At 45.2% G+C, this 24,948-nt stretch overlaps 1 long non-coding RNA gene across 1 annotated transcript; it reads right to left on the reverse strand.

Moving 5' to 3' along the window:
* Positions 1–2,144: 2,144 nt before the first annotated feature.
* On the reverse strand, positions 2,145–5,907 carry LOC122464222. Its single transcript, XR_006288163.1, has 4 exons — positions 5,855–5,907; positions 3,691–3,758; positions 2,731–2,786; positions 2,145–2,227 (listed from the first exon to the last, which is right to left on the reverse strand). It is a non-coding gene; the product is annotated as an uncharacterized LOC122464222 (long non-coding RNA).
* Positions 5,908–24,948: the final 19,041 nt, after the last annotated feature.

The raw sequence follows: 24,948 nt of genomic DNA on the forward strand, positions 1-24,948 counted from the left end.
TCGATGGCAGTGGAAGTTTTGGATACACAAGGAGTACAGAATCAAGACCCTAGGTGATGGAAGTTGCTAGAGACAATACATACCCTTTTGAATTATATGGAAATAATCACAACTTTCTGTGTAAATAATACAAAACTGATGTGCAGCAGCCTTAAAAGTTCCATCACTATGGGATATTTTGCCAAAGATTTTTATCAATATGTTTGTCTGCCCTTGGGTTTGGAATGCATATTTTGCATGGAGTTGCATATCACTTTTTTCAGTGCTATCTGTAGGGAAATGTCCAGTATTGGCAGGTGGAAGGATAAGGCCTAAAAGGTATTTTTCCATCTCTAACTTCTATGCATAAAGTTGGGAGTTTAAATGGTTTAAAGAGAACAAGAAGAAATGCTTTATGTAGAAAGAAAATTCAATGTGCTTTTTCTGCATTACAAATACAATATATTTACTCAGAGCTGTAATTCAATTTGTTTTCAACCACTAAAAGAGATTTGCAAATGATGAGCTGCATTTTGGCTTCATAGCCAGAACACTCACTCTCTCTCTCTCTCCCCCCTCCCCCCCGAGGAGTGAGGAGGAGGGAGTGGCAGTAGCCAGACGCATTCTGCCTGTGAAAGACAGATGAAAGCCCAAGGAGTGTGCTCTGATGAGATAATTATTCCTCCTTTTTAAAGGTGCAGCATGTATTCTCACAGCACCTGCCACTGAGTGCAAGCAGGTCCAGAAGGGAGGTAAGGAGAGAATGAAGATGATGCTTTGGCCGCACAGATTTGTAGTATTAAGAGCTGTTGGTTGTTCTAGGTAGCCATTCCCTTTTCCCATTACATTGCAGGCACATAAGGACTGGCATTCTAGCTGCATCCTACTCAAATAATCTGGGGAGCAAAGCACTCCAAGCCCTCTTTCGCTTCCCCCGGTGTACCCATGGCACAGGGACAGTCAGAATCTAGGCCTATACCTAACACTCTTGGGTGAATTCTGCGCCACTGCGTGTGTGCAGAATTCATGTCCCTGGCAGATTTCTTTGCTTTCCCTCAGAAAAATGACTTTCTGACAGAGAAGCAAAGGGAAGCTGCAAGAGCAGTTATGCACCACACCCTAGCTACGCAGGTACGTTGTTTCAAGCACCCAGAGCAGTGGCTCCTACCCTGAGCTGGGATCAGTTGCTAGTCCCGGCTGGGCTGGAGGCAGGGGAGGACGCGATTTCCTCTTCCCCTGAAAAGGGTGTCTAGGGCTGTGTCAGACCTCCCACAACTGCAGGAAGCTCAGCACCCTCCCTTGCTTCCTGCCCCCTTTGCTCTTCAGCTGCAGGGGGAGAGGTCACTGTAGGGGGAGCTGCTCCCCCATCCTCCCAACCCCACGAATCCAGACCTCCCATACCCAAACACCTCCGCCAAGTCTCACCCCATATACCCAGAACCCCACTAGCCCTCCATACTGAAACCCACCCCACTGAACCTTAACCGCTGCATCTGATCTGAAATCCCCCTGCACCCAGACCCCCTGCTTCCGGATCTCCACCTCTGCACCCAGACCATCCACCACTCAGCTCCCTACACTCAAACCCCCACCCCGAGCCCCCACATCCAGACCCCGATGCCACTTACCTCCAACTAGCTGCACCCAGACCCACACCCCACCAAGCCCCACTCCCCCAGCGCCCCCTGCTGAGACCCCCACACCCCTTTGCTGAGACCCATCCACTTTCACCTGGAAGCCCCTCCAGAGTCCCATTGCCCCTGCACCTGGAACCCCCCCAATGAGCCCCTGTGCCTCCAGATCCCCCACACCAGATCTCCCTCCCCCACTGAGCTGCCTGCACCCAGATTGTCCCACACAGAATCCTCTCACCCCACACCAAGCCCATCCACACTTGGATCCTGCCTGGTTGAACCTTCCTGCCCCACACGTGGTGCAGAGGGACAGGGCTCCAGGGTGTTTCTGGGGTAGGCCCAGGCCTTGCGCTGAGTCCGGGTCAGGTGCAGCCTCATCACTGAGTCCATCTTCTGTGGGTAGGGGACAGGGAGGCTGCAGGGTGATCTCCCATCTTGTTACAACCAGTGGCCTGTGCTCCACACTGCCATGCTGGAGCCTCTCCATTTATTTATTTATTGACAAATAAAGCTTGCAGAATTTTGAAATACTGTGCAGAGAATTTTTAATTTTTTGGCACAGAATGCCCTCAGGAGTAAAGACTTAAACTGATGGATGATGAAAGCAGTCCTTTCTGCAAACAAAGACAGATTAGATATATACTTTGCTGTAAGTATCTGATAGAGTTTATATACTGGTTGAAAGTGGCCTCTGAGTGCAAAGGGGGCCCTGGCTACTGCCCAGCCAATGCAATTCCTACCAGCAGAGCTAGGATCTCACACATAGGAGCTTCCTTCAAGCCTCAGATACGTGCTCTCTGCAGGCTTCCTGCTCAAGCACAGAGCTCTGGGGAAGCAGACCTCAGGGGTTAAGGATGGTGAATCCATCACTATGCAGACCTACTTGTAACCCACACACCTCCTGGGTGTGGTGCTCTGTCCCATGTAGTGGCACTGAGACCACTTAGAGAGAAATTAATGAGTCTGCTCTACAACCTTAGCTAAGGGCCCCATGGCTTTTAGCTCATGCAGTAGAGGCTCCAGGGACCCTAGGTTCAATTCTGCCCACCGATGAACAGGGTCCGTCGGTGTTACATACTCACCAGTCTGCCTGTAGAGGCTGGGTAAAGGAACTAACCTTAGGGTTACTGGAGAGGTGAGGCTGGAGTATCAACTGTGGAATAGCTTCACTGCCTGAAAGAGGATTCACTTTCTCTTATTTCCCCTTGCGTCTGCAGAACTCCTTTGCAAAGAACCTGCTTACCTCAAGCTCTTCACAAGGACTATGGTTTTATTATTAATTATTATATAATATTATAAAACATCATTATGAAATTAGCATTTGAAGTAAATAAGCAACCATGTTAAATCCATTGATCATTTAGGATGTTCTTGACTAGGTATCTCAGAAGTGTTATGTTCCTAATTGGTAAAAGTTAAATATCCTTGATTTTTACCTTTAGACACATCCACTGATTTACTAATATTTAAAAATAAACAGGCATGTTTTCACTTGATTATTTATTGGTAATCTATTTGCTTCTTTCATAAAGCAATAAGTCAGTGAAATAAATCCAGTCAGTAACTGGGTAATGCACACATAGGTACACTGCAGTAATTACAGCACTACATTAGTGAGGCTAGAGGGGGTATCCTAATTTCATACAAGCACCATTTAGTCAACCACACATAAACTTTGCAAAAATAACCCTGCCATTCTTTTGTTTCAGTCTCAGAGCTGCTTCTTTGTCTTCTTTTTGGGGTGGGAGGGTGAGGAGGATGGAGGGATGAACAGAGAAATGGGAAAGGTTTGATTAAATTTGGTTGAGCAATGAAATAGAAGAATGCAAATAAAAACGCTTATGTCACAGTTTGTCATATTTTGTAGTGAAATACTGTAATTAAAATATGTGATTTAGCCCACAAATATGGCCCTGCTCTGATCAATAATCACTTTGCCCAGTTTGAATAAAAATAGACTTTTAACTCAACAAACATCAAACAATGACAAATCTGAGCACTGTCAGTTCATTAATTTCATTGACAACAACAGTGTTCAAACATGAATTTCAAAATGTCCACTAAACAGTTCACTTACCTTGAACTTTTTGATTCTTTACCAGAAAAGAGCAGGTCTCTTCCCAACATCCTCTGTGATGAAGCATGCTGCAAAGAAATCACTTAGCTTCTCAGCAATGTCCTTATTTTTCTTAATTGCTCTCTTTACTCCCTAGAAGTCTATTGATTCTTTCCCATACTTCCTGCTTAACAGAAAGGAAGAAATGCGTCAGAAGAACTGTGGACTTTTCATCTGAGCTAGGGGTTGCATGATTGGGCCCTTATACAGCCACTGGAAAGCTTAGACATTCTGTTTTTGATAAGGACCGACCAACATCCTACTTCAGTCATAACCCTTTTCAGACTTGCAACTTTCCATGTGGTAGTCTTCTGTCTAGAAATGAGCTCACACCAGAACTTCAGAGCCATTTCCCCCAAATTTTAATATGGAGGTTTGACTTTGATTTCCTGGATCCTGCCCTGTTCCTTGAGTTTTGGTCCAGGATCAGATCCCGGACTGGTTGAGGCTTCTTTTCCAGAAATGATTTAGACACAGCCCAAAATGGCAGATGTCTTGTTAAAATAGCTGATCTGACAAGATTTATTCTATTCAACAAGACCAAATACTGTCAGCTTGAATGATCACCTCATGTAAGTAGTTTCTTCTAACAAGACATCACCGCCTTGGACTGGAATCTCACAAGGACAGCCCCAAAGGTTTCAGCACCATACAACTCAAACAATGTTGAAGTAATCAAGCCATGATATGATGAGAGCTTGGTAACCCTTGCAAGGAGGTCCCTGTCAACCTCCACAAACTACCTCAATATCCTTCTTCAGATCTCTCCTTAACTCTTTCTTTTTGCCATGATGCTTACCAAAAACTTGACAACTGTTAGATTGCTAGGGTGCTGAGACCACTCCTATCATGCTGACGAACATTGTCTCATTGTTTCCTTGTAATACTCCATTTGTCTGGATTCATCAGTTGTCTCTTGTCTTATAATTAGATTGTAAGCCCTTTGGGTCAGGAACTTTCCATTCTGTTTCTAAGCACCTAGGACAATGGGGTCCTCATCCATGACTAAGGCTCTTAGGGGCTATAGTAATACAATTAATAACTTAGCTTTCATTTAATCTAGAAAAGAAATACTAGCCTAAAATATCTTTGGATCCAGACTGTGCCACCTCAGCCATTTCTATTTCCATTGCAAGTGGTATTTAATCAGTAGTATGTCACATAGGTGATAATGTATTGAAAAGACCCGAATATGCTGCATATGTTCAAGTGGGTTAAGGCAGATTTTGGACCCTTAAATGAATTTCCTGGCGGTGTGGCTTTAATTTGTCAAACTTAACTTTGCATTAACATTGTGAATTATTTTTAATTGCAAAAAAACACTAACGTCATAACGTCCCCTAAATGAAGGTTCCTCGGGCAACTGCCTAACAGAGAATCTCTGGCTTGGTAGCTTTGTGAAACACCAGGATGCTGGTTTGTGTCTTGGTTTCAGTCCAGTATGTGACACAAACACCACAAGGCAGCTACTAATCTCCTATATCAATGCAAATCCCCTTAACTATGCTGGCTTAGTTATAGGTTGAGCATGCACTGGTACCGGACAATTCAATTCTTTGGGCTCCTGTCAAGGTTCCTTCCCCACTCTGAACTCTAGGGTACAGATGTGGGGACCTGCATGAAAGACTCCCTAAGCTTATTCTTACCAGTTTAGGTTAAAAACTTCCTCAAGGTACAAACTTTTCCTTGTCCTTGAACCCTATGCTGCCACCACCAAGCGTGTTAAACAAAGAACAGGGAAAGAGCCCACTTGGAGACGTCTTCCCCCCAAAATATTCCCCCAAGCTCTACACTCCCTTTCCTGGGGAAGGCTTGATAAAAATCCTCACCAATTTGCATAGGTGAACACAGACCCAAACCCCTGGATCTTAAGAACAATGAAAAAGCAATCAGGTTCTTAAAAGAAGAATTTTAATTAAAGAAAAAGTAAAAGAATCACCTCTGTAAAATCAGGATGGTAAATACCTTACAGGGTAATCAGATTCAAAACATAGAGAATCCCTCTAGGCAAAACCTTAAGTTACAAAAAGACACAAAAACAGGAATATACATTCCATTCAGCACAGCTATTTTACCAGCCATTTAACAAAAGGAAATCTAATGCACTTCTAGCTAGATTACTTACTAACAACAGAAGTTCTGAGAAGTTATGAAGAGCATTCCTGATCTGTTCCCAGCAAAAGCATCACACAGACAGACAGATCCTTTGTTCCCTGCCCCCCCCCAGCTTTGAAAGTATCTTGTCTCCTCATTGGTCATTTTGGTCAGGTGCCAGCGAGGTTATCTTAGCTTCTTAACCCTTTACAGGTGAAAGGGTTTTGCTTCTGGCCAGGAGGGATTTTATAGTTCTGTATACAGAAAGGTGGTTACCCTTCCCAGCCCTGGAGCACCCAAGGGGAAAATTTGGTGGGTGCAGAGCACCCACCGGCAGCTCTCCACCCCAAGCTCACCTCTGCTCCGCCTCCACCTCCTTCCCTGAAAGCACCGCCCAGCTCTGCTTCTCTGCCCCCTCCCCCTGCGAATCAGCTGTTTGCGTGGGAAGCCGGGGTGGGCTGAGAAGCAAGCGGCAGCATCGCACTCAGGCCCAGGGAGGGGGAGGTGAGCTGGGGCATGACGAGGGCCGCCCGCACCGCAGCAGGTAACCCGGGGTGGGGGGCGTGCAGGGGAACCGCTCCCCGCCCCAGCTCACCTCCGCCACCCTCGGCCTGAGCGGGAAGCCATCACCTGCTTCTCAGCCCTCCCCGGCTTCCCGCCGAACAGCTGATTCGTGGGAAGCCGGGGGGGGGGTGGGGAGAAGCAGAGCAAGGCGGCGCGTTCAGGAGAGGAGGCGGAGCGGAGGTGAGGTGAGCTGGGGCTGGGGTGGGGAGCTGTGGGTGGGTGCTCTGCACCCACCAAATTTTCCACTTGGGTGCTCCAGCCCTGGAGCACCCAAGGAGTCAGTGCCTAAGGCGCCATTTTTGATGTGATCAGTGGGGGAGCGGCCGCTCCCCCTGCTCCGCCCCAGCTATGTTCCCCCACCCCTAGGAGCCAGAGGGACATGCCAGATGCTTCCTGGGAGCTGCCCCAGGTAAGCACCTCCGGGACTCCCCACCTCGCCCCCCGGCAGGTGCCTCTGGCTCTTAGGGGTGGGGCGGGTGGGCACTGACTATGGTGGCCTACGAGACCCTCCTGCCTAGTTCTGGGGGCAGTCAGGGGACAGGGAAGGGGGGTGGATGGGGCAGGGGTCCTGGGGTGGGGGCATCAAGGAACACAGGGGGGTTGGATGGGGCAGGGGTCCTGGGGGGTGGGGGTGGGCAACAACCCCCTCGAGGGGTGAGGAGGGAATCCGTTGTTAAGATTTTGGCAGCTCATCACTGGAGGGGGGTAAATGGAATTGGGGATTTACCATACTGTAGTTATTCGGGCTCCTGTTAAAAAACAAAAACAAAACCTAACTCAGGAAAAGCCTTTGTTTCCCCAAAGCCTCAATAATTTCTCCTTCTTTCTCTATCTGACACTGGCTGAATCCACAGCATCTTTTCTGTTAGATTACCACAAAAGTTCTGGCTGCTGTGTGGTCAGCTGCTAGGGAAGCAGGAGTTAGTGGTCCCTTGGGACCAACTACTAATTCTTTACTGTATAAAATATAACAAATGTAACTGTAAATATTTTGGTTTCATCCATGTCAGTTTGGTACACAGGATCTGACTCATTGGTTGCTGTGCAGTGCCTGTGTTTGCTGCTGTGTGACACTGCAGTAGAAGAGAAAGGATGATACTGTTATTATATAAAAATCACTTCCACCCACTGTGCTGATTCATCAGAGTGTCACTGATTAGGATTTATTTACATCAGTATCAAAATATATCTCTGTTATCCATTCCTGTCCCAGAAAATTATTTATTCCTCCCTCCTAATCCTTCTCTGTATGATGATGCTGGGTGTATGTTTTAATATCAGATCAGATGTACTGTAAGTCTGAGGGCTATGAACTTTCTGAATGTGGTTTCATTCAGTAAAACCAAGCGTGTGTCAGTTACATCACGAAAGCTTATGCTCAAATAATTTTGTTAGTCTCTAAGGTGCCACAAGTACTCCTGTTCTAGTTACATCATTGTATTTCTGGCCCATCAGTATCAGCAAAGATAATTTCCTTTCTCTTCACTGTCTGGCTAAATCCTTTTCCTGTGAAGGGAGTTTTCCCCCACCTGTGCTGCCATTTTTGTCTGTACTGACTGACAGCCCAAACGTGAGAGCCTTAGTCAAGCAAACCTCAATGGGAGGTTTCATAGATTCATAAATTCCAAGGCCAGAAAGGACCATTATGATCATCTAGTCTGACCTACTGGATAGCACAGGCCATAGAACTTCCTCAAAATAATTCCTAGAATAGATCTTTTAGAAAAACACAATCTTGATATAAAAATTGTCTGCCATGGAGAGTTCACCACAAACCTTGGTAAATTGTTCCAATGGTTAATTACCTTTACTGTTAAAAATGTCCACCATATTTCCAGTCTGAACTTGCAGCCATTGGATTGTGTATACCTTTTGCTGTTAGATTGAAGAACCCATTATTAAGTATTTGTTCCCCACATAGTTACTTATAGATTATGATCAAGTCACCCCTTCTCTTTGTTAAGCTAAATAGATTGAGCTCCTTGAGCCTATCCCTTCAGGGTATGTTTTCTAATCCTTTAATCATTCCCATGGCTCTTCTCTGAACCCTCTCCAATTTATTAAAATCCTTCTTGAGTTGTGGTCACCAGAACTTGATACAGTATTCCAGCAGCGGTCACATCAGTGCCAAATACAGAGGTAAATATACCCTTTCTACTTCTACTCAAGATGCCACTGCACCCCAGATTGCATCAGTTAGCTTTGCATCCATTAGCTGCAGCGCCATGTTCGGCTGATTATTCACCACAACCCCCAAATCTTTTTCGGAGTCACTGCTTCCCAGGATAATCCCCCATCATGTAAGTAATGGCCTACATTCTTAGTTCCTAGGTGTATACATTTACATTTAGCTGTATTAAAACACATATTGTTTGCTTGCGCCTAGTGGTGCTGGAACAATTTCTATAGTGGGGGTGCTGAAAGCGGAAACCATGTATTTGGGTTTGTAGCAAGGCAGTGTGGCCCCCACCACCCCAGAGAGAGACGTGCCCCTCCAGACACCAAAGTGGGTGGAGACAGTGAGTCCTGTGCCTGCCCCCTAGAGATCAAAGTGCAGAACTGGAAATATAAAAGCCCCATCCAAGAGCTCACTGGAGGAGCAGCCGCCGGACAGGCCAGATGCCTGCGGCCTCGCTGCTGGTTGGGAGACCCCGGCAACCAATGGTGGACCCAAAGACGGGCCCGCCCAACCAACACCTGACGCTGACCAGAGCCTGGAGGAGCTGCCAAACCTACCCCTCGCCAGTTACCCAGAGGAGCCCATGGGGCTTGACCCCCCAGAGGACACTGTCCAGACCCAGGTACCTCTAGAGGGGGAGTTAGGAAGTAGCCTGCGGGTGGCCAACCCTAGTCTGGCTGAAGCACTGCCAGAGCCTATGTCAGTGTGTCACGGCCAAGATCCCCACTGATTCAGGCTGGGGCACAGTGGAGCGGGTGGGCCTGCATCCCCCCTGCCACCCAACTTGCGGGTGGCAGTCTCCTCCTCTCCCAGGCCCCTCTGAGTTGAGAGCTTAGGCTGATTGTTTACCTGTGCTTGCTCAGCCCTGCCTGAGGACCTGAGCCATTGACTCTGCTGCCCTGCCCTGAACCAGGGCCTGGGCCTGCTAATTATATAACTGTTGCTCAGCTCCTGCCTGAGGACCTGAGCCCTGGACTCACTATTGCCTGCCGACCACGGGCCGGGCGTGAATAACTATCTTGTTTGCCTCTACTGCTGCCGCGGCGAGAGACTCCCGCGGCTAGGCTAATTCCCCATCAACAACTGGAAGGATGTACCGAGACAGTGTGGTCCCCCGCCACCCCGGAGCAGAACAAGCCCCGGCCAAACCCCTCTACTGGGTTGTTATTACTACTTCAAGCCAGGAGCTGCGGCAGCGCCCCTAGCACCTATGCTTGCACCTCGTTTACCAAGCAATCCAGATTGTTCTGAATGGATGACCTGTCCTCTTCACTATTTAAAACTTCCCCAATTTTTGTGTCACCTACAAACTTTTTCAGTCATGATTTGAAGTTTCCTTCCAGATCACTGATAAAAATGTTAAACAGCATAGGGCCAAGACCTGATCCCTGCAGGATGCCACTGAAAACACACTCGCTTGATGATGATTCCCCGTTTATAGTAACATTCTGAGACCTATCCATTAGCCAGAGGCTGGAAGCTTATGCTATAAAAATGCAGACTAGAAATAAGGGGCAAATTTTTAAAAGTGAGGTAATTAACCAATGGAAAAATTATAGCGGTGTATGGTCTCTGTTACTTGAAATCTGTAAAACTGGATATTTATTTTTAAAAGTCTACATTAACTTAACTAGAAGTTATGGACTCTGACTCTTCACCAGGTGCGTGAAAATGTATATGAAAATTTCAAAGACCTTTCTGGTCTTAATCTGTGAACCCTCCAGTCCTTACTGAAACAAAATTTCCACTGTCCTCCGAGGGTTTTGTCAGAGTAAGGACTGCATAATCACAGGTAAACAATTCCAATGACAATATAACTATGGACATGAAAGGGACAATTCAAAAATTAGATTTCCATAGAAAGGTGAGATAGCTAGTATTAATACTCATCTTAAAAAAAGAACATTGCACTCCCAGTGTACAAGATGCATGAAATCTCTCTCTCTATTTTACTTACCTGGTGCCTCTTTTTCACTGCAGAGCTCAGGAGGAAGGGCTGAAGCTCCCAATATTTTTCAGTAGCAGAAGCCCTGTAGGAGGTGGATCTGACAGAGCACAATTCTGCCCCCAGTGTCTTCCCTCCTTCTCTGACACCTTTCACATAAGGCCAATACAAGGATGTGGACAAATTGGAGAGAGTCCAGCGGAGGGCAATGAAAATTATTAGAGGGCTGGGGCACATGACTTATGAGGAGAGGCTGACAGAACTGGGTTTATTTAGTCTGCAGAAGAGAAGAGTGAGGGGTGATTTGATAGCAGCCTTCAACTACCTGAAGTGGGGTTCCAAAGGGGATGGAGCTAGGCTGTTCTCAGTGGTAGCAGATGACAGAACAAGGAGCAATGGTGTCAAGTTGCAATGGGGGAGGCCTAAGTTGGATATTAGGAAAAACTATTTCACTAGAAGCGTGGTGAAGCAGTGGAATGGGTTACCTAGGGAGGTGGTGGAATCTCCATCCTTAGAGGTTTTTAAGGCCTGTCTTGACAAAGCCCTGGGTGGGATGATTTAGCTGGGGATTGGCCCTGCTTTGAGCAGGGCATTGGACTAGATGACCTTCTGAGGTCTCTTCCAATCCTAATCTTCTATAATTCTAAGTTCTCACTCACATGAGGGGTTGGGACAGTAGGCAGGAACATAGGTCTTGTTTCATAAGAAACCTGTCAAGTGGTAGGTAGGCAGTCGCCGTCTCCATGTTGAGAACCTGATGAATTCTATGTACTACATAGAGGTCAGTGTGGATTTCTTCTCATTCGCCAGCAGGCCCAGACATGTGAACAGCTGGAGGATGGACACACTGATGGCTTGGACCTGAGATTGTGAGGGACCCCCGACCAGCCAGTTACCAAAGCACAAGAAAACCCGAATGCCCATCCTTCTGAGGTGCGCCGCCACAACTGCAAGGCACTTTGTGAATACCCAGCGTGCTGTAAAAAGTCTGAAGGGCAAAACCCAATATTGGTAGTAGTTGTTCAACACAAACTTTGGGAAGCATTTGTGTGCTGAGTTTATCACAATGTGGAATATTTATCACTGAAATCAGCATACCAGTCTTTCTGGTCCAGGGAGGATATGATGGAGGTGAAGGAGACCAGCTTGGATTGGAGTTTCTTGAAATAGGTGTTGAGGGGTCTATATACAGGGTGAAATCCCCTAATCTTTTTCAGGGTGAGGAAATGCGTTTAATAGAAACTCCTCTCCTCCTTTGCTGGGGGGGGAACCTCCTTTACAATGCCTAAAAGCAAGGAGAGACTGCCTTTCTTGTTGAAGCAGAATCTTGTGGGAGTGGTCCCTAAAGAGGGACAAGGAAGGTGGATGGTGCAAAGAGAGAGGAATTGAATAGCATAGACTCTCTACTCCATGTCTAAGACCCAGCAGTCTGAGGTGATGTTGGACCAGGTCCATAGGCACTGACTCCGTGGGTGCTCTGGGGCTGAAGTACCCATTGGGGAAAATGGTGGGTGCTGAACACCCACCTGCAGCTCTCTATCAGCACCTTCCCCTCCCCCAGCACTTTCTGCCCGCTGGCAGGCCCTGCCAATTAGCACCTCTCCCTCCCCCCACCCCGTGCCTCCCACCCACCACGATCAGCTGTTCCACGATGTGCAGGAGGCTCTGGGGAGGAGGAGCGAGGACGCGGCGCCTTCAGGAGAGGGGCCGAATGGGGCAGGAATAGGCAGGGTGGGGCCTTGGGTCAAGGGGTGGAATGGGGGTGGGGCCTGGGGCACAGCCAGGGGTCGAGCACCCTCCGGCACATTGGAAAGTCAGCACCTATGACCAGGTCCACTGGAAGTGAGCCAGACAGTTGCCAGAAAAGAAGGGCAGGGTGAAGAACATGGAATGAAAGGTATTCTGCCTTGGGTGATAAGTCAGATTCGCTGCCTGGTCAAAGCCAAAGCAGAGGTATGACCGAGAAGTAGACCCTCCCCCCTTGCATTTTCTTCTCTGCCCTCTGCCTGGGACCTATGGGCTTGGGCAGTTTTTAGTGGAAGAATGACCACTGTTGATAGAGATGGGGTCTGAAGTACCTTTATCTGGAGAGAGTAGATCCCGAGGGATCTGAATGTTGCTCTGGAATTTTTGAGGGATCTCATGGAAAAGTGAGCAGTCCTCACAAGGGAGGTCCCTCCAGTGTCATTTGTAATTCTTTAGATATGCCTACCAAAGCCAGCCAGGAAGAGCAGTGACCAGAGGTGATGGAAAGCCTGTAGCAAAATGTGGAGGTGACCATACTGTAGCTGGCATGGAGGTAATAGGATGACTAGTAATAGAGTCAGGCTTCTGGACAGTACCATGTCAGCCAGCAGTCTCTCTGGTTGCTTTCATCCCAAAGACATGGGGTGTGAAGCCTCTTTAATGTGCAGGTCTACTTGGCTGGCACCAGGTCTAGTGTCAGGGGAACTTTTTCTATGTTTTGAGGCACCTCTAGTGTCTGAGAGCCTGGTGGTTTTATGCAGCCTCAGAGCTAGAGAGGGCTATGTTTGTTTTTGAGGACTTCCGATCAGAGTCTGATCTGTCCTTGTACTTCCCACACAAGGGAGACGCAGGCCTAAATGACCCTTCATCCTGTTTTAACATTGAAGCTGGGGCATTTCTACAGCCTCTGGTCTCCTGCGGGTCCAGATGCTTGGAGGCTAGGGTCAGAAACCGACCTCATTGCCTGCTCCTTAAGGATAGCTCTCAGGCATACCTCTCTCAAGAGCTGGGTCCACTTCAAGAAGGACTTGCAGATTTCACAGCACTCTAGGACATGTCTCTCCTTAAGACAGAAGAGATACCTTATGTGTCTTGTATCAGAAGGGTAGCCATGTTAGTCTGGATCTGTAACCACCACAAAGAGTTACACCTGTGATACAGAGAGCAGTAGGAGAGTGCTAGAGGGGAAATATATAAGCTCAAGACTAATTAAGGCATGGTTCCCTGTAGACTAGGGAAGGTGGCTGCAGGTTAATTGGAGCACCTGCAGTCAATTAAGGCCCCAATTAAGGAAGACCTCAAAATTGAAGTAAGGGAGATCCTGCCTAGCAGGACAGGGAGACTCCCTTCCCTCCAGCATCTAAGGACTGAGGGTAACCCCACCTAAGGGGGATGAGGGTAAGAAACCCACAGGAGTTGAGAGGGGCTGGGACTCAGAGCAAGGAGCAAACCCAGACCCCTTCCCCTGCTTCCCTCCTCTACCACCTTCCCGGGATAGTAGCGGGGCACTTGGCACCCAAGAGCAGGGGCAAAGGGTAGCATCTTAGCTCCCTGCCAAGAAAAGTGCAGAACCCACCAGACTAAAATTGGCCATCTTGCCACACACCTTATAGACTAACAGACGTATTGGTGCATAAGCTTTTGTAGGTGAATACCCACTTCGTTGGATGCGTGTGTGTCTTATCATTCAGAGGCATAACTGCCTCACAGAAAAGGCAGTTCTTAAAGCCAGGCATTTCCATGCTCTACCACAGTGGCTGACGCTGCCAGCAACCACAGAGGGAACAAAGTCTTTCCCCCTGAAGCATTCAGAGACCTAAGTGAACTGTTAACTAAGCAGAGGTAAATCCCAAAGAGAGTTATTCTGATACCTACCATGGGCAGTAGAGAAGGAACTGGATGTGGTGGGGCAGCTCAGGCCCTTATACCCTTACATAGCACACAAGGAAGGGAAGGGTGCATCTGCTGCCCTGATGGATGCTACTGACTAGAAAATTCTCAGAGGCACGCACACTGGATGTGCACTCACCTAATGAGGAATATGCATATGGACTAGCATGTGAAGAACTGGATCTTTGAGATGGCTGCTAACAGCTGCTCCTCCCAGTAAAGATGACTTGTCATAATTAAGCACCTTGGGGCATTGCTATGCTAAGCATTGCATTGCCTAACTTTTAGGCATGTAGCTACCCAGTGGAATCCACAAAGTCTGAATAAGGTGCCCAGGCTCCATATGCGACACTTGGGGAGAGATTGGTGCTTAAGAATGGGATCCATAAAAGCCAGCATCCTAGGCAGGGAGCTGCCTAAGCTAGTCAATAGCTGGAGCCAAGGAGAGGGGTTGGGGTGCTGCCCTGCCCTTCTCAGGAAGTTAGGCACTTAAGTCCTAGCTGGAGAGATGCACCTATACTCCACTTGCAAACCATAGCCAAGAACCCACTCCTGAAGTCAGGTGCATAAGTTGTTTCTTAAAAGAATGGCAGCAGTACAAGACAGGGTGAGAGGGAGGATTGTTCCTATGAGCTTTAGCCTAGTGGTTGGGGAACTCACCTGGGCTGTGAGACACACTGCTTCAATTTCCACCTCTGCCTGATGTGAAGGGATTTGAACATGGGTTTCCCATCTTTCAGGTGATTGCCCTAACCACTGGACTATAGGATGTTCTGATGTGGGGAGCTCAGTCTTTCCTGTTGAAGCCATTCCACTGTGTGTAAATCAAATAGGTACTGAGCTAGAGAGAGAGAGAGACTCTATAGTTCAACGTAGAACTACTTTTGGAAACTTTACAGGGAGTTAGAAGGCAACAGAAAGTAAGCATTCATTAACAGAGCAACTTTCACATAGAGATTTCTCAGCTAACATGGACTTACGATGTAACATGAAATGGATGGCTTCTTAGACTAAAGAAATTAAAAGTAGATTTGAATATGTGTGAAAAGATGGATGGTTATGAATTTGCATTGGCTGGGAAGCTAATTTTAAAAATGGCAGTTTCCATAGCAAAGCAGTTGTTTACATTTCTAACTTCAGAATTACTTGTGTTGAACTGCCACAGACAGTCTCATAACTCAATGTGCACACTACTTAATTGGCAAGCTGATAAGGACCTGCATTATAGGATCCAGTTCTATTCATACTCTAGCTTTTTATAGAAATAATTTAAGAGAGAGTGGTATCCTAGGTGTTTTTAAAGGTAGTTTATTTAGAACCAAGTTTTTCTTCTTCCCATTAAATTTTCCACAAGGAAATATTTCCTTTCTTCAAATACCTGTGTAATCCTTTTTTAAAAGCTACAGGGCTTTGGAGATGTCCTTGATAGTTCATTCTATACAACTCCTGTTTCAATAAAACAATTACACTAGAAGTCTTTTACTCTCTTTGACCCTATTTATAAAGGTTATGTCTCTCATTAGGTGGCATGTTGCTTATTCCATAGTATGAAGCCACCTGTCTTTCCTTGCTCTGCTACACAGACTGTCCTCCTTGGTTTCTGAAAGTCTATTATTTCCTCATACAATTAGAAACTGAACCTTTCCTGCACACACACAGCAGTTTTTGAGTGGGTCTGCAGAATGACATTTTACCAACTTTCACCCCATGTAACTAATTTCTGTGTACCATGGTGTCACTCCTATGCACAAGGCAGCATGAAGATTCTGGGGATAATTCTTTAGGACAAACCCTAAACATAAGGGACTCATTTTACATATTTTACTGAGGTAGGGATTCCTCAGTAGACGTTGGTGACTAGGGCTCATCAAATTTGCAAATATTTTATCTCGATTTAAGTTTCTCCTCTCCCCATTTGTAAACACGTAATTTTGAACAATGGAAAATAATGATCAGATTGGTAAAATAGTTTGTCAATAAATTCTGGCCTATGCTCCCCTAGGAGTTTACTATTTGTGCAGTATGACTTGTATCTTAAATCACATGGTTTAGTGTCTTTCCTGATCAGATTGCCTATGTTTTGTAAACAAGAGTCTCCTCTTTCTGGTCACAAGTTGTCTGTGAACAGTTAATTGTTTGACGAACCTATTGTGCAACCCAAAAGAACTTTTTTTTTATTTTAAGAGCTGAAAAAGTATTTCCAGTGCAAATACATGCAGAGAGATTTGTACTAATGTTCATGGCATGTTTGCTTTCTCTGAAGACTCTTATGAAGTCACCCAGCCCAATGTCTGCGCATAAGAGCCACAAAACTGAATCAGTAACATAAGTGAAAATCTTTTCCCCCCATATTCTCACCCAGCTCTACTGATACCATCTGAAAATGAGCTGGTGAAATTGGCATGTAAGACTGCCACGTAACTAGGAGAGGAGTATGGACGATGATTCAACACAGAGTGCTTATATGGAAAGTAGACTGCATTGAAAGGCAGGTTGTTGCTTAGCAACATAAACTGTTCTAAACTGCAACCTTTGCTAAAGTGTTTGTTTTTAAATTCAGGAAAAAAGGAGAAACAAGCAATGACCAAGGGAAGCTGAATGAGAGTACAGGTGTAGATTGTGAAGAAAAGAGAAAAATCTGTGAATAATAAAAGGCAGAAAAGATTCAATCAAGGGTATACAATGAGTTACTGAAAGATAAAACAGATAAAAACTATATTAGGAAACTGTCGTTCTGTCCTTGGTTGCTCTAACATGAAAACGGGTCTTGGTTCTTATAGAGAGGGGCTGTCCCATATTGTGAGAAGCTCTCCCGCCAACATAGCGCTGTCCACACTGGTACTTCTGTCGGCATAATTTGTGTCATTCGGGTGTGATTTTTTTCAAAAGTGGTAGTGTAGACATGCCCTTAGGAGTAAACTTAAATAACTGATATTTTCATATTGTCTCCATATTTCCCTCCACCCATGGATCTAGCTGAGAGAACAGTAGCTGTTCAGCATGCCTCGCTCTCTTTGAAACCCTCCACTGTGGGGCTGCCAAGAAGCGCCTGTTCTGGGGGAGGGATCAGCAGGCCTGATGGATTCTATCCACCCCAACAAACAGAACTGACCAATCTAGATTTTGAATATTTACATTGGATTGCAAGTTCTTTGGGGCAGGGAACTTGTTTTCTTGTATTTGTCTCTATAAAGTACCACAAACACCTCTGGCACTGTAGAAATAATTACAGTAATATTAAAGGTGCAGTGATTTTTCCCATCCTGGAAAGATTTTTAATTTCAAAAAATTTCCTATTTTGCAGCAGGACAAACTAACACCTTTCAAAGTTTTTTCTACAAAAAAGTTAAGAGACTGTATAACCCAGTGATTAGGGCACTCACCTATGATGTGGGAGATGTAGCTTCAACTCCCAAACCATGCTGTGTTGGAGGTGTCTCTCCCCTCTTCCCCCTGAAAATCCATCCTGGATCTGAGAAGCCTTTCCTGACTAAAGTTTCACTGAAATTGGTATGTTCCCATGAAAAGTTTCCATTTAAACAAATCAGCATTTTCTGATGAAAAACTTCAAAATTTTCCACACCAGTTTTATTTGTGACTCCATTAGATTGATTTTTAAAGATATTTGATTTTTTTAAATATATTTTTCCCTCCTGATGGCATCACTACAGGTGGAGTTAAGGATGTTGGGTAAGAAATGCACAGGTGAGGCACCCAAACATGTCTGGATTTCCTTTAATCCTTAATTAATTCCTTAATTCTGAATCTCCTGAGTTTGTAATGGTTTGGGAAGAACTACAACATCCCCAAAAAGAAAAGGAGTACTTGTGGCACCTTAGAGACTAAGTGAGTTTGTGTGTGTGGTTTTTAGAGGGGGGTGGGGGGGTGAGAAAACCTGAATTTGTGCTGGAAATGGCCCACCTTGATTATCATACACATTGTAAAGAGAGCGGTCACTTTGGATGGGCTATTACCAGCAGGAGAGTGAGTTTGTGTGGGGGGGGGCGGAGGGTGAGAAAACCTGGATTTGTGCCGGAAATGGCCCAACTTGATGATCACTTTAGATAAGCTATTACCAGCAGGAGAGTGGGGTGGGAGGAGGTATTGTTTCATGGTCTCTGTGTATATAATGTCTTCTGCAGTTTCCACAGTATGCATCCGATGAAGTGAGCTGTAGCTCACGAAAGCTCATGCTCAAATAAATTGGTTAGTCTCTAAGGTGCCACAAGTACTCCTTTTCTTTTTGCGAATACAGACTAACACGGCTGTTACTCTGAAACCTACAACATCCCCATAATTCTTTAACTCAAATTTCTGAATCACACTTTCAACCTTACCTTTATCTTAATGTAGTTTGGGAATTTCTTTAAGTTTTAATTAAAAGTGTAATACACAAACACTGAGCAAGACATCTAAAAAGAATGTGACCATACAATTTTTAAATTATTAGAATAGATGTCATGTAATCCTTAACAGCTGACTTCCAGCACTAGAGCAGCAGAAGGCTGCCAAAAAGTAGTGGCGAATCTGGCCCTAATTTGCAATTGACTTATTGGTTTACAGAGTTGTGTTAGTGAGACTGGCACTATGTGCAGGAGGAGCAAAGAGAGCCAAGACCACAAGTCCCAGTGGCTCTGCATTTTAAGGGCTCCCTCCTGCACGTCTGCCTCCAGCAGTGCTCTTGCAATACACAGCAGAGCCCAGAGAGCAGTGCGGTATCGAGCTTTCCAAGCACTGATGCCCATGCTAGTGTACAGCCACAGGATCTTTAAAGAGCAATGACATTTGGGCAAGATAATCTACTAGTGACGTGTCCAGTTTCTCTCATACCATTGAGTCATTATAACCATATTTTGCATACAAATTAGCTCTAAAGAAGTGTAGTGATTGGTTGAGTTCTAATGTCACAATTGGCACACTTGAGAATTATCTGAGCCTCTCAGACTGATTTTTTTTTTTTAATAGGCTAAAAATATTCCCGTGGTTTCTGTGACTCTGTCCTCTTCTGATTCTCCTGCTACCTCTCTAATTGCACCTTCCCAGGATCCTCCTCATCTCCCCTCCAGCTTTCTGTGCGGTTTCCACAGGGCTTATTGATCTTGATCCCTTTCTCTTCTCCCTCTACACCTTATCTCTGGGTAATTGGCAAACACAAATTCAACTACTCAGGATATCGACCTATACTCTAGACCTGCCTTCTTCTGTCCAAAGTAAAATCTAGGTCTCTCTCTCTCTGACACCTCCCTGTGGACATCTAGCAGCCAGCTCAAGCTCAACATGGCTAAAACCTTAACCTTGTCCCCATGCCCCAACCCCAAAAGACCTTTACCTCTCTCACTCCAACCTCTCTCTATCACTGTGGACAATACCACCATTCCACCTATCTCCTGGGCCCATAAGTTGGGCATCATCTTTGACTCAGACCTCTGTAGGTTCTCACACTAAAGTTATATCTAAATCTTGCTGATTCCTTCAGCATGACATCTGAGATATGATCTTTCCTATCCATCCATGCAGCTAAAACTCTTTCAGGTTCTCATCCTCTCATGTCTTAATTACTGCAATATCCTTTTCTTTGGGCTTGACAGATGCCATCTTGTGCTGCTCACATCCATTCAGAATGCTGCTGCAAAGATCATTTTCCTAGCCCCTTGTTTTGACCTTGTCACCTCTCCCTTCACTGGCTCCCCTTTCTCTATTGCATCGACCATAAGCTATTCCCACCTTACCTATCATCTTGACAGTGAATGAGAGATGTCAGCCCTTGATTCTGATCAACCCATGACTCCAGCCTCCATTGCCAACTTGTTAAATTTTCAAACTTTCTCCCATGCTGCCCCTCACACTTAGGAGAAGCTCTACACAAACATCTGCAAAGTTTCATTCAAATTTCTCCTTTTCTGTGATACTTACAAAAAACACTTAACAGTTAAGCTGCCAGTGTGCTGTACCACTGCCTATCATGCTGGCCAATATTGTTTCATTATCTTGTACTCCCTCCGCCTGCCTGTATCCATTTGTTGTCTCTCATCTTAGACTGTAAATTCCTCGGGGCAGGGATTGTCTTTGTGTTCTGTGTTTGTACAACACCTAGCACAATGGAATCCTGGTTTGTGACCAGGGCTCCTACACAATATGGTAATACAAATAAGCAATTAGATACAATAAATTAGATTAATTACAACCTAGTTTTTTCAAATATAGTCTATGAAGAAGATTTCAGTTAACTGCATTTTAACTATATGGAAAGTGTGAAGTGTATGTGTTCTGTTCAGATCATTTGGAACAGACTGACAGATGTATGTATTAAAGGAGTTGGTTTTAATTAATTTTAACCTAAACTAAGATTTGTGTAAATTATCAATATTTACTTTGTTCCCAAAGAAGTACCGCAAATTTGGGGAAAGTATTTTTTTTTCAACAAAACAAAGACATTGAATCCCTGTTTTTAAATAAAAGATGGAATTATGGAGTCATAATTGACACCTCAGTAACACCACTGAACTGCAAAAATGTATAACACTGCCACGTGCGTACCATCTCCAGTCAAACATAACACTGTTTTGAATGAGTAAATATAACAATCCCCTAATTCAATGTTTTGTGAAATCACTTGAAACAGTAATAGCGTATTCTAAAAGGTGAATCCTTCGGACATGAGTGTGCTGTGGAGTGCCTTCTATTTACATTTCAAACTTTAAAGGTAACAATTTGTAAATCAGAACTCTAGTTTTTCTTGAGCAACAAGTATCAATTGTCACAGCAACGAATACTCCTCTCTGGTTGGTTAGAGGGAAAAACAACCTGCACAAAATTTAGTAGAAGAGTAATTTTTATAAAATTGATCTTGTGTTCTTGAAATATCAAATCATTAGGGAAACAAAGCTGGAAAAGGAAAAGGAGTACTTGTGGCACCTAAGTACTCCTTTTCTTTTTGCAAATACAGACTAACACGGCTGTTGCTCTGAAAGCTGTAAAGTATCAATTTAATTCAAATAATTTAACCAGTTACATACCCAATTAATGCTTCATCCTGAAATTATTTGAAAATAGCACTGGAGTACCCTCTAGTGTTTTAAAAGCAAAGATTCTGTTCCTGAGATTTAAGTATCTTAAAACCGTAAGTGAACCAAATTGCTGCTTCTTTTTACTTAATGGAGAACACTGAAACAGGTGGGTTTATTTTTACCGCTACACAGTACAAGTATTAGCCTTCTTTCTGTGTAGACTTGTTCAAAAGAACATGTAAGGTGTATATTAGCTCTTAAAAAACAAAAAACTCTTTTGGGTTGCACAATAGGTTTGCCAAACAATTAACTGTTCAGAAGCAACTTGTGACCAGAAAGAGGAGACTCCTGTTTACAAAACATAGGCAGTCTGATCAGGAAAGACACTAAACCATGTGATTTAAGGTACCAGTTATACTGCACAAATAGTGAAAACTCCTAGGAGCATAGACCAGAATTTATTGTGACAAACTATTTTACCAATATGATTATTATTCTCCATTGTTCAAAATTACATGTTTACAAATGGGGAGAGGGGAAACTTAAATGGAGATAAAATATTTGCAAATTTGACAAGTTCTAGTCATCAACGTCTGAGGAATCCCTATCTCAGTAAAATACGTAAAATGAGTCCCTTATGTTTAGGGTTTGTCCCAAAGAACTATCCCCAGAATCCTCATTTTGCCTTGTGCATAGGAGTGTGACCATGGTACACAGGAATTAGTTACATGAGGTGAGAATTAGTAAAATATCATTTTGCAGACCCACTCAAACTCCTGTATGGGTGCAGGAAAGGTTCAGTTTCTAATTGTTTGAGGAAACAACAGACTTTCTATCAGAAACAAAGGAGGAAAATCTGTGTAGCTGGAGTAGGGAGACAGGTGGCTTCACACTATGTAATAAGTAACATCTCCCCTGCAGCTCTACCTTTTCTATGATTCTGTATAGAAGAGTCCACTGCATGGTCTTCATGTGATATTAGGTGTTTTCTAAATAGAACTTCCTTGGTGGGCCTTAGCATCTGAAAGGAAATGTACTGTTTCTTTCAATCCATAGTAGGAAGGCAGATGGAAAGGAGGCTGCAGAAGCTTCTACAGAAAGTGTCTAGTGAAGTTCAGGGAAGAATGAACAGTAGCCGCTGGTGGCATGTTGGGCTCAGGGCCAGCTCTAGGTTTTTTGCCGCTCCAAGTGCAAAAAAAAAAGAAAAGAAAAAAAAAAGGGTGGCCGGAATGCCCCCCCTGGAATTGTGCCGCCCCAAGCACGTGCTTGCTTTGCTGGTGCCTACAGCCAGTCCTGGTTGGGCTATGGTTGCCAACCCTTCAGGACTGCCCTGGAGTCTCCAGGAATTAAAAATTAATCTTTCATTAAAGATTGTGTCATGTGATATCTCTAGGAATATGTTTAACCAAAATTTGGCAGCCTGATGAATTGTTCTCCATGTCCCCTGAAGGTAGGACAAAAAATGAGCTTAACTTACAGCAAGGAGATTTAGGTTAGATCAGAGGAGGGCAAACTACAGCACGTGGGCCACATCCAGCCCGCGGGACCCTCCTGCCCGGCCCCTGAGCTCCTGGCCAGGGAGGCTAGCCCCCGGCTCCTTCCCCGCTATTCCCTCTCCCCCACAGCCTCAGCTTACTGCACCACTAGCGCAATGCTCTGGGCGGCGGGGCTGTGAGCTCCTGGGGCAGCGCAGCTCAGAGCCTGGCCCAACCCGGTGCTCTGTGCTGCGCGGTGCATGGCGGGCTCCAGCCGGGCGGTGCAGCTGTAGTACTGCCAGCCACCGGTGCTCCAGGCAACGCGGTGAGGGGGCAGGGAGGGTTGGATAGAGGGCAGGGGAGTTCTGGGGTGGTAGTCAGGAGTGTGGATAGGGGTCAGGGTGGTCAGAGGGCAGGGAACAGGGGGGTTGAATGGGGGCAGGAGTACTGGGGGGCAGTCAGGAAGGAGGGGGGATTGGATAGAGGGCAGGGGAGTTCTGGGGTGGTAGTCAGGAGTGTGGATAGGGGTCAGGGTGGTCAGAGGGCAGGGAACAGGGGGGGCAGTCAGGAAGGAGGGGGGATTGAATGGGGCAGTCAGGGGGCAGTGAGAAGGGGTGGTTGGATGGGGCAGGGGTTCGGGGGGGCAGTCAGGAAGGAAGGCGAGGTTGGATGGGGCAGGGGTCCCGGGGAGGCCCCCATCAGGGAACGGGGGGGGAGGGCCTGTCAGGGGGCGAGAAGCGGGAGTGGGGCGGGCCACGCCTGGCTGTTTGGGGAGGCACAGCCTCTGCTAAGTGGCCCTCCATACAATTTCTGAAACCCGATGCAGCCCTCAGGCCAAAAAGTTTGCCCGCTCCTGGGTTAGACATTAGGAAAAACTTTATCAGGGTAGTTAACTTCTAGCATAGGCTTCCAAGGGAGATTGTGGAATCCCAATAATTGGAGGTTTTTAAGAACAGGTTGGACAAACACCTGTCAGGGATGCTCTAGGTTGACTTTGTCCTGCCTCAGCACAGGGGGCTGCAGGCATTAAAGATTAATCTTTTTAATTAAAGATGGTCATGTGATGAAACCTCCAGGAATACATCCAACCAAAATTGGCAACCCTAATCACCATCCTCTTTATAATAGCTCTTAACATATTTGAAGACTTACCAGGTTTCCTACCACCACCCAGTCTTCTTTGTCAACATTAAACATGCCTAGTTTTTTTAACCCTTCCTCAGGTCAGGTTTTCCGAAACTTTTATCATTTTTGTTGTTCTTCTCTGGACTGTCTCTCCCAATTTATCCATATTGTTCCTAAAGTGTGGCACCCAGAATTGGACACAGTTCTCCATCTGAGGCCTTACCGTGTTAAGTAGAGCATAACAAATTACCTCCTGAATCTTACATTCAGCACTCCTGTTAATACAACCCAGAATATTAGCCTTTCCACACAATTGCATCACATTGTTGACTCATTCAATGTGAACCACTATAACCCCTAGACCTTTCTTACTATTCTTTCTTTTGCAGCCGGATAGCTTACAGTTTTGCCTCTAATGTGTCTCCTTGAGAAACTGCCAGGTTTCCTGAACTCCATTGTGCATTAGATTTTCTTTCCATGGGACCTTACGTACTAGTTCTCCGAGGCCTGGTCTACGTTAGAAAATTAAGTCTGCTTAACTAATCGCTCAGAATATGAAAAATTCACACCTGTGAGTGGCATAGTTAACCAGACCTATCTTCCAGTGTAGACAGCACCAGGCTGACAGAAAAATTCTTCTGTCGACCTAGCTACCAGGCCTCTCAGGGAGGTCAATTACCTCTGCCAACAAGAGAAGTCCCTCCCATCGGCATAGACAGTATCTATGCCAAAGCACTGTGCTGCTGTAGTGTTTTAAGTATATACATACCCCAAGTTTGTTATGGTCTGCTTTTCAAAAATCCACTGTCCTCATTCTGCAGCTCTCATTCCTTCCTTTCCTTAGAATCATGAAATCTTTTCATTTTCATTCAATTGCCTTCCACCTTCAGATTCACAACCAATTCCTCCCTGTTGGTCAGAATCAAGCCGGAAATGGCTGTCCCCCTCGTTACTTTCTCCACTTTCTGAAACAAAAAAGTTGTTCCTAATATATTCCAAAAACTTACTGGAAATTTTGTGTTTTGCCCTATTTTTCCAACAGAAGTATACATAAGATTAAAGCAGTCGGCCTGACCCCCAAGACAATTAAAGTCAATAATGATTGTATTGAAAGGAAAGGAATTGGACCTAACTAGTTTTATTCAAATGTTCCACTTATTTTTTTGGATTATTCTGGATACTAATAGTGCAACC

Source organism: Chelonia mydas, chromosome 2 (genome assembly GCF_015237465.2).
Source record: "Chelonia mydas isolate rCheMyd1 chromosome 2, rCheMyd1.pri.v2, whole genome shotgun sequence".
NCBI lineage: Eukaryota > Metazoa > Chordata > Testudines > Cheloniidae > Chelonia > Chelonia mydas.